This window comes from Helianthus annuus, chromosome 15 (assembly GCF_002127325.2).
Source record: "Helianthus annuus cultivar XRQ/B chromosome 15, HanXRQr2.0-SUNRISE, whole genome shotgun sequence".
In the NCBI taxonomy this organism is placed as follows: Eukaryota; Viridiplantae; Streptophyta; class Magnoliopsida; order Asterales; family Asteraceae; genus Helianthus; species Helianthus annuus.
This window is the reverse complement of record NC_035447.2, coordinates 81,317,251-81,327,849: the sequence shown is the minus strand read 5'-3', so window position 1 is coordinate 81,327,849 and position 10,599 is coordinate 81,317,251. Positions and strand designations below refer to the sequence as shown.

Below are 10,599 nucleotides of genomic sequence, written 5' to 3'. Positions count from 1 at the left end.
TTAAAAAGGTTTTGTCAGCGGGAAATACTGAGTGAGTTCATTCAGTTTACTAAAAGGACTCATTTGTTATAATCTACAGTATTAAGAGCGATTACAATGTTTCTGATATCAAACCAACTACCCACGGTACTTTACCACTCGACCCACTGGCCCACCTGTCCAGTGGTGTCTGTGATTATGGTCATATCACCCATTGGTTGCCGTAATGTTGAAGATTATCAAGTAATGTATACAAAACCCCACATACCGGCTGTAATATGGTGATTACAAAGACTTAATCCCTGTAATTATAACTTTGAAAATAATTTGGAGTTTTGTAAAACAGCTGATAAAAAGAGAATGACTCACTTTATAAGCATGCAAGATTGAGTTAACAAGCTTCTTGATTCTACTTCTTCCGATAATTAAGCATGCACTTTATTATTCTGGATCTTCTGATGATTTAATAGTTTGTTTGATTGTGACTGTGTAGTTGGGAGTATTTTTGGTAGTTAAACATATAGTTTAACAGAATGGAATATGTATTTGTGTAAAACCTAAATCAAACCTTAACGGTAGTCACGAGATTCGAACCTTAATGAATTTCACAAAGTGTAACACTTTGGATTCCGTTTACCGAAATCACAAAGTATAGTACTTTGGCATCCGTTTAACGAACTCTCAAAGTATAGCACTTTGGCATCCGTTTAACGAACTCTCAAAGTATAGCACTTTGGCATCCGTTAGTTGGTTCCTGAATCGATCGGACAGAACATCGCATCGGTGATTATTGGTTAGAACACCAACGTATAGAGAGAAGAAGAAAAGAAATGAGCAAAGAAAAATGAATCCTAAGCTTCCTATTTATAGGTAGATTTATTGCTTAGCTAGGAAGTTTCCTTAACCATTAAGTTTCCTTAACTATTAAGTTTCCTTAACTATTAAGTTTCCTTAACTATTAAGTTTCCTTAACTATTAAGTTTCCTTATCTATTTAACTAAATAACTTACTTAGCTTAATTAATTTTGCTTAGCTTAATTAATATTGATTAATTAATTAATCTTACATGACCGATTAATTAATCCTAATGGTTTAATCAAGTAATTTATTTAGCCGATTAATTAAATAACATAACTAGCTGACTAATTAACTTACTTAGCTTACTTAAGTTTCCTTTCCTGTTAAGTTGTCGTAGCTAGTAAGTTTTCTAACCCATTAAATTATCTTAATAGCTAAGTTTAATATACTTAGTTTAACAGCTTCCTGATTATGGGTTCTAATTTCTCGACACAAGAACTCGTATTAGTGTATTAACTTAATTCCACTTTAACGATAATCACGAGATAAAACCCTCACAACGATTTACAAGTGCAATACTTAACAATTCAGCGGATTCACAACGAATGACAGAGTATAGCCCGAGTTCGGACAACACTCAAACATTCAAGTCGAAATCACGATGAATAACAAAGTATAACTCAATTTGAGCAGCACTCAGACAATCGTTGGATAGTTATAATCGATCGGATAAAGTATCGTACTAGTGATTAGAGTTATTACCCTAATAACGAGCAGAGTTTAGGGATTTAGAGGGTAAAATCCCGAGCTATTATTTACAAAAATAAAAGCTGACGGAAAGAAAAGAATTGAACAGCGATCAAGTTAATACCCTGATTGCGGCAACGTTTCGAGATTTGGTGTGTGGTGTGGACTGTTATTGATATAACTCGACGTACACAGAGAGTTTGTGCGTCGTTTCAACTTCCTCAGGCAAGTCCCAAGGTCGGCTATTTATAGTGATTTTTGGGACTCGCTTACGGACCGTATGCCATTTCCCTTACGGTCCGTAAGCTAAGCAGTCTAATTATAGGCTGCCTAGGCTCGGGACTAGCTTGGCTGAATCAACTAATTTGACCAATCAGATTTTAACAACGATTTAAATGGATAATCGTTCAACTAGGGTTAACCCCCCTTGGGTTTTAGGGGCCCTGATCCTGATTCCGATTGTTCTGGAATTTTTAGAGTTTGTGCAGAATTACTTGGGTGTCTCAATTAGGGTTTCCTTATTGGATAATTATCATTATAAATATTATTTTTAGTGAGAGTTGTTACAACCATGGAACGCATCCTTAAACTTGATAGCAGCAATATGGTGACCGAATAGAGATCTGAATAACCGATACAGTTTGCAAGAATTTAATAATATGTAACAGTTAGCGGTTTAGGGTTTAGGGTTCAGGGTTTAGTCGTTACATTTTGTATTAAAATGACATGTTTTGTGTATTAATATAAAACGGTGTTTCGTGTATTTATTGCGTTATGGTTAATAAATGACAAGTGAAAAATAATTAGGGTACCCAATAATTAAAGACATTATAATAATTGGTAAATAAAAAATTTGACATTTTATAATACACAAAATTCATTTCATAAGATATAACATCGTTTTTTTAAATGTGCATATGTTTTATTATTATAAGTTGCATAAACTCTCAAGACATAACATTCCGCTAAATAACCAAAATACGAGAGTCATTACATTCGTTTACATAAGTTGCATAAACTTAAATACGGCTAACGACAAATACAAATACGGACAAAAAAAAAACAAAATCCAACAGATTATCAAACAGGTGTCCCTATTAAGAACGACCCTTGGATTTTTATTTTCCATTTCTGCTACTTGCTCTTTATACATTCGAACCTCCTCTCTCAAAAACTTGACTTCGTTTTCAAGTAATGCTTTCGTATCCATCAAACCTCGGATGACTTGAACTGACCGAGGACACATGGGAGGGTCGATCCACGCAAAGAATTTGCACCGAGAACGCTGAAACCGAAGGCGAATTAATATATATCATTACCACTATACAAACCATAATGCATAAGTTACAACAACCATTGCATCAAAATGTTTTTAAAGTACATACCAATTGCACGCAGGTGTAAAATTGACGCCCAGGATTAATATCCGTCCAAGATGTTTTTATCCCAGCTTGCCTTCCACATCTACACATAACCATTGTGAATGTAAAAATGGATATGGATTACACTTTCTCGTACGTAATATTAGAAAAAAAAAAGAATCAATACGCCACTCATAGCACAATGAGATGCGTATAAAGTACAAAATCCAACCACTTTTTCAGAAAAAGTAAATACATATGCCTCACATAGTGCTATGAGGTCTGTATAAAAAAAGTTAGGTGGTGTATATGCCTCACTGTAACAACTGGCAAATAACTGGTAATTCCGTACAATCTAATCACTATTTATATTTCTAAATCTCTTGCATTTAGCGTAATTTAATTACGTAACCGTGTCGTATACTGGATAACAGTGTTAGGACAAGAAAACAAAGCTAAAACATATGTTGGTTTTAGTCATAAGGCGAAACCAAACAAACAATGTCCTAAAAGTGTTGGTAGAAAGTGATGCGTGCACTATTCACGGTTACACTATTCATGCCAGCAAACCGTGAAATCAGACCGAAACACTGAAAAACGACACTCGGATAACATAACTGAGTCCATTTACATAAGAAAACATTATTATGAAAACACATCTTGCAAAGAAACAAGACTTTCCGGTATAACGCCCTAATCTCAAAAATGTCTATTTCGGCTAAAAATATAGCACTTTTAACTTGTCCGAACCTATAACAAAGCATTTCCGGGACTTCGGAATAATGTCAATTGATGAAAAACATACTAAAAAAATAAGATGATATCAACGGAATGTTCATAATCACAAGTTTCCGGTATTGCATCGCTATGCGCTAAAATAGTTCGTTAGCGAACCAACGAACTAGTAGGCGACATTTTGGTCACGAAATAAGCAAACGAAGAATCTAACGAGCTAGTTAAGCTAAATTTGGGACTCGGAATACAACCTTCGGATGCAAGAAAACAACTTACAGAAAATCCTTATCGGTACGACATAAAAGCATCGTAGGTGAACCGGCGCTTAACCGGGAACCGTTTAAACTAGTTAAACACTATTTTAACTAGTCTAGTGAACTAGTTAATGATAATTAAAGTCCCATTCCCTAGTTACCCCACTAATGGTGTACTTTAAACCCTAATCACTATAATTAACTTACTCACCAAAATATCTTATAATTTGTAACTTTTATAAAAAAAAATAATAAACATCTTTTCCCCCGTGTTATTTACGTAAACCATGGGGGACCCCACCACTTTGATTTTGTTTGAAAATGAGAAGCTAGAAGCATGGCCTCAAGGAAGTTGTTGTTGAAAAGAACTTACAACACCTTACTTACATCGTAACATACACTTTTCTTCATTCTTATCTTACAAAATCAACAACCAAACACTTCTCCTTCCCCTCATTATTCACGGCAGCAACAACAGCCCCAAACACCACCATTAAACACCACATTTCACACTAAAATTAGCCATTTTAAGACGTTCTAAGAACATCTCAACATGGTTTAAACATGGAGTTTCACTAGGAGCATCTTTGGAGCTTATCTTTCTTCTTATTATCTAATCTAGCTTGTGCACTTTGTAAGTCTACTAAACACCATATTTATGATTCTTATTACTAGTTAATCATAGAAGTACAAGTTGATTATCTTGAAGTTAAAGTTAAACATAATCAAAAACCCTAAACATAAAGCTAATAAACACTAAATATGAGTATGTTATGTGTTGATTTATGTTGTTTCGTGTTAATATGTTCATGTGATCTTGTTGACTATGTTAATTTTGTTGTGATTAGTAGCTTAAAGTGTTGGTGCACTACATCTGTTGATTCCGTCTAGGTGTCTAGGATCAAGTCTTACATCGTATTGTATAGCATAGGGCACGAAATACGAGAAAACAAGAGTCTGTATAGGGTTTATAGCCTAGGATCGCTCATAGGGTCATAGAGTTCTTGGACCGCTTTTATGGACATGTCTGGAACCGCTTTTATGGACATGTCTGGAACCGCTTTTATGGACATGTCTGGAACCGCTTTTATGGACATGTGTCACATGAGCGGACCAGAATGCCTATATATAGTTGTCATTAGGGCGATCCTCATAACGGGTATGTGAAATTCCACGCCGAAGCTCTGCCGGTGTGAAGATCGAGCTGTAAAACGTTTGATATCAATAAAACAAGCAGTTAGAAAGGAGAACAAGCTACTTCTACTTGTATTTCTTATCATTCCGCATCTGAAACGCAAGAGTTAACCTCTGAACGACTCGTTCGGGTCAGCAAACGATCCTACAAGTGGTATCAGAGCTTGGGAGGAGGTTTTCTGCAGATTGTAGCTGTTTTTCATCATTTCTTCTCATTTCTACACCTTCTTTTACTGATTCAGGAAGATTTCACGGTCGGAATTCGCTCAATTTTTCACAGATTGTGCGCAATAGTATCGAGATAAACCCTGGAAAGTTTGAAGCCAAAATTCGAAGTTTTTATGGGTCAAATCATGTTCGTAATGTGGACCGCTCGAAGTGACGTCATCGTGAACCGCTCATTCGAACAATCTCGAACCGCTCATTCGAACAATCTTGGACCGCTCATTCGAACAATCTTGGACCGCTCATTCGAACAATCTTGGACCACTCGAACGAACAATCTTGGACCGCTCGAAAGGACATTGTTGCTGGACCGCTCCAAAAGATAATTCCGTTCGCTCATTTGATCAGTTGGTTTTTAGGTTCGCTCCAAAGTACTTTTTGTCCTTGTGAACAACTGGTTCGCTTATTTGTTCAGTGTTGGATTGCTTTTCTGTCATCTGTTTGTACGCTTGTAAATCAGTATGGATTCCGATTTTTACAACGCTTTTGCTACATCGACTACTCCAGCCGCAATTGCTCAAGCAATGAATTTAGAAAACGAGACGGGAACGACTCAAAAGCCCCCGAAATTGATGAGCATTGAGGAGTATTATGGGTGGAAGGATCGGTTTGAAAACTGGGTTCAGGCAAATCATCTCAGATCGTGGGAATGCATATTGGAAAAGTACACATTGCCTCGAACAGAATTGCAAGTTGTTAAACAAATATCCGAATTCTCAGAACAAGAACGTGCAATGTACAGAGCAGAGAAAATGATGATCAGTCTGTTACAGCAGGCGATTAAAGAAGACATATTCATTTTGCTACAGCATGACAAAACTGCTAAATCAATTTGGGATGCTCTTAAAGTAAAATTCGAGGGTAGTGAAAGTATGATCAAAAGCAAGAAGGCATTGCTTAAGAAAGAATTTGATTTGTTTAGCAGTTTACCAGGAGAGGATACTAAAAAGTTGATCGAAAGATACTGTCACTTGGTGCGATCATTGTCAATGTTGGGTGTCGATAAAGCTCGTGAAGAATATGTTGATAAGTTGGCTGATGCGTTACCTCAGAAAGAGTGGGGAACGTATTTGATGATACTGAAAAAAACACGGGTGTTTATGACAGACTGACAATCGGACAGTTTATTGAGAAGTTAGAGGGACAGGATCTGGAACAACAGAAGATAGCCAGGATGAATAACCCGAGTGGTCAACAGGATGTAAAGATGTATTATAAAGGTAGTATTCCAGTTTCTGAAGCTGAAAGAAGTCCAAAGATTCAAACTGCTTTCAGTGCTGGAGATTCATCAGAAAAAGCTGATCAGGGTTCAAACAAGAGCAGCAGTGGGTTTTCATCGTTTCCGAGTGTGAATCCGAAAGAAACTAACACGAGTTTTTAGTCTCAGAGTACAAAAACTGGGAACGGTTATGTGATTCAATGCAACATAGCTCTTAATCTTCCAGAAGGTCAAAGCTTCTCTGAAGACACTGCGAAAGATCATATGGCACTTCTGGGTTCAGTTTTGTTATCCTATGAAGGTCTTGTTGCTGGTCGGATCGGAAATCCTATGCTAACCAAAGAAGATTACGATCAGATAGACGCTGAGGAAATGGAACTCATGGATATCAAATGGTGTCTTGCAAGTGTTCTTCGTCGGGCTGAGAAATTCAAAACTATTACCGGGAGAAATGACTTTCTTGATGCTCATGTTTCAACTTTAGGTTTTGATAAATCTAAAGTTACTTGTTTTCGTTGCAGGGAGAAAGGCCATTTCAAGCGGGAGTGCAAAGGAAGAGAAGCTAGCGGAGCACATAATCCATTCGGAAAAGATGACTACTACCGCAAAGCAATCTATCAGCAAGTCGGGCAATCCCAGGAAACTCAGACAGCTCATGGAAGAAAGATTGAAGATCCCAAAAGAGCTTGTTTGGTAGATTTTAGCTGGAATGATTGATGTGTGTAAAATGCAACATATAAAACACATCAATTAAGGCATAAAACTAACCCTTTTTAAGTACTAATGTTGGAAAAAGAGTGTTTTTGTCTTCCTTTTGTATTTTCAGGATGAAATGAGCTCAAAATCACAAAAGAAGCAAAAAGACCACTAATTCTATCATAAATACAAGAAAAGGAACAAAAGTAGACTGCCCGGACCCTCAACGGCACCTCCCAAGACAAAGAGAAGAGAACAGAAGTCTGAACACGCCCCGTGTCCAGTGAACACGGGGGCGTGCCCAGGAAGCAGCAGAAAAGACAAACCAGTAGAAGCTTCCATTGCTCACCACGGGGCCGTTCCCAGCGGACACGGGGGCGTGTTGAAAGTACAGCAGGCGCATTAATTGTAATTCGCAATTACAATTAATGCAGAGAGAGAATGTCAGACGGGCACGGGGCCGTGTCCAGCGGACACGGGGCCGTGTCCAGCGTTCTGTTCAGCCTATAAATAGAGGAGCTTGGTTTCATTCTCTCTCATCCCTTGGCACACCACCTCTCTCACACTTCATCCACCACCCATCACCACCATAACACCATCATCCACCACCATCATCCATTGTCCATCATAGAGTGTGTGAGTCGTCTCGGGATCCAAGATTGATCGTAAGAGTTCTTGACATCAAGGCCATGTTTGCCTAAGTCTCTTACATCACTTGGTGAAGACAAGTGTTTAGTATAATACTTTTTATTTTTAATCTTTTGCACTTTTTATTTGGTTTTGTATTAATGACTTTAATAACTAGTTACTTATGTTGAAGGTGATCTTTCCTTATCGTTTGTCCGTGGTGTCTTGGCATTATTTTACTGTCTATATAAAATAAAAGATTTTCACCATTCATATCTCCACGGTCTATATGGAGGTATGTTGACTACCTGGTCGGGGGTTAAGGGAACGGTTTGGTAAAGGTCTTGCCCTTGTTCAGCGTTTAGAGGTCCTGCTTGGGACCTGGGTCAAATTTAGTAGGATCTCCTTCAATGCCCATAGGTATTGGATGGCGGGGATCCAAACTCTTTGACCCCCTCATAAGCTAACTACTATTAATACTATAACCCGGCTATTTAGGACTGTATCCCTGCTGACTCAGACTACTTAGCCGAGGGTAACGTCACCGCCGAAAACGGGGCCTACCATAATTTGCATTAATAACTTAATTCATTATCTTTCAATAATCCGACCCTTTAGGATTGTATCCTTGCTGACTCAAACTACTGGGTTGAGGGTAACGTCGCCTGCGAAAAAGGGGCCTACTACAATAACTAAGATAATCTCTTAAACAAGTGCAAAAGTGCGAAAATAATCAAAGGTTATACTAATACACGTGTCGGATCCAAGTGATTCATCTTGTCTATCTGTTTTTATTTTATTTTCATTTTTCAGCATTTAGTTAGTTTTTATTTTTCTTAGTTTAAAACATTTCTCTAACTTTTTGATTTGATTAGACGTTGAGGATAAACCGGTATTAAAAGCTCTTGTGTCCTTGGACGACCTCGGTATCTTACCAACACTATACTACGTTCACGATGGGTGCACTTGCCCATATGTGTGCTTAGTGTTAGTAAATATCGTGTTTTATAAATTTAAAACTTGGCTAAAAGTGTAAAAAGGGCTTAAATAAACACATATTTTAGTTTAGTTTTGCATTTACAGTAGCTTGAACACGGGGCCGTGCTCGCTGAACACGCCCCCGTGCTGCATATTTTTAGAGTAGATACCCAGATACAGAGTCTGACCACGGGGCCGTGTTCACTCAACACGCCCCCGTGCTCAACGTGACCAGTTAATTTAATTAAAACGCCCAGATACAGTCCCTGAACACGGGGCCGTGTTCACCCAACACGGGGCCGTGTCCAGCTTCTGTTTCCGTCTTATTTTTGTTTTCTGGTCCCGAGACTCAGTTGTAGTCTGTTGAGTGATTCCTATGGATCAATACTCAAGAGATTACAACTACACCTATGATGAGGATGATTATAGAGGTAATTATTGCACTAATTGTCGTAATGCACGCTCGGTTCAATATAATAACTCATATCAACCATCCAATTCATACAACCATTATGAGGAGCCCAGGTACGAGCCATCAACTTCATACACATCCTATGAAGACCAAAGGTATGAACCTCCTTCCTCATACTCATATTTTGATGAACCAAGGTATGAGCCTTCATACTCATACTTTGAAGATTCAACATATGAGCCACCACCTTCATACACTTATTATGAGGAACCATGGCGTGAACAACCCACCTCATATGAGTACTATGAAGAACAAAGTTTCGACCCTTATCCATCATATACTTACAATGAAGAACAATGGTGTGAACCATCTACTTCATATGAGTACTATGAGGAACCAAGGATCGAACAACCGGATTCAAGCTTAGAGGATCCAAATTCTTTCAATCTCACCGAAGTAACTAATAGGATATTAGAACACATTAAAACTATCGAACGTTGCATGAAAGAATCTCGCGCGCGGGAAGAGGAATCCCGTGCAAGAGAAAGGCTAAAAAATAATAATAACGAAGAGATAGTTGAAAGTGTGAAAATGGAAGAACAAGAAAGTGAAAAACAGACACATGAGTTAAACAACGAAAATGGTGAGTCCGATAATGTTAAAATTCAAGAAGAGTCTAATTTAGAGGAAATTATTCTCTTGTCACCTACTTTCGAAAACCATTGTTTAATAACCCCTCATGCCAAGTTTTTAAAAGAGTTAAACACTAGTGCTAAAATCAAAGAAATAGTAAGTGTTAAGTTAACTAATGATCAAACCTCGCTAATAAAGGAAGATCCTTTTGAAATTAACATCACACCGGTTCCATGTTTCTTTCAAAATTCATTTATTAGTAATATCACTATTGATAAAGATCTTTGTGTTAACATAATGCCCAACTACATTTTTGAAAAGTTAAGTATTAGTGATTTTACTCCACTTCAAATACCCATTTTTCTATCCGACCGAAAAGTAATGAAATCAATCGGTGTAGTCGAAGATATTTTGGTTCAAACAAATCAAATGGTAATCCCAACCGACTTCGTCATCTTAGATGATGCCCCCCTAGTCTTGGGAAAACCTTTTGTACAAACTCACAAAGCTTTGAAAAACCGGAAATTCAACAATCTAACTCTTCAATTAGGGGCATTCAAAAGGAGCATAGATCTTGAGCGCTCAATGAAATATCCTTTTGGCAACAATGACCCCCTAATTGAAGATGAAGCTGAACCACCTGATACACACCACGAGGAAGACCACTTTGTCGACGAAGAGGTAGCCATAGAACAAACTTTTAAAGTTCTTGATCTAGATGAGCCACGAAATAAGGTGTCT

The 10,599-nt window shown here is 37.8% G+C and overlaps 1 long non-coding RNA gene across 1 annotated transcript; it reads right to left on the bottom strand.

Annotated features, from left to right (window-relative positions):
- Nucleotides 1-2,474: 2,474 nt before the first annotated feature.
- Nucleotides 2,475-3,037, bottom strand: LOC110909785. Its single transcript, XR_002575622.2, has 2 exons — nt 2,910-3,037; nt 2,475-2,809 (listed from the first exon to the last, which is right to left on the bottom strand). It is a non-coding gene; the product is annotated as an uncharacterized LOC110909785 (long non-coding RNA).
- Between the last annotated feature and the right edge of the window lie 7,562 nt (nt 3,038-10,599).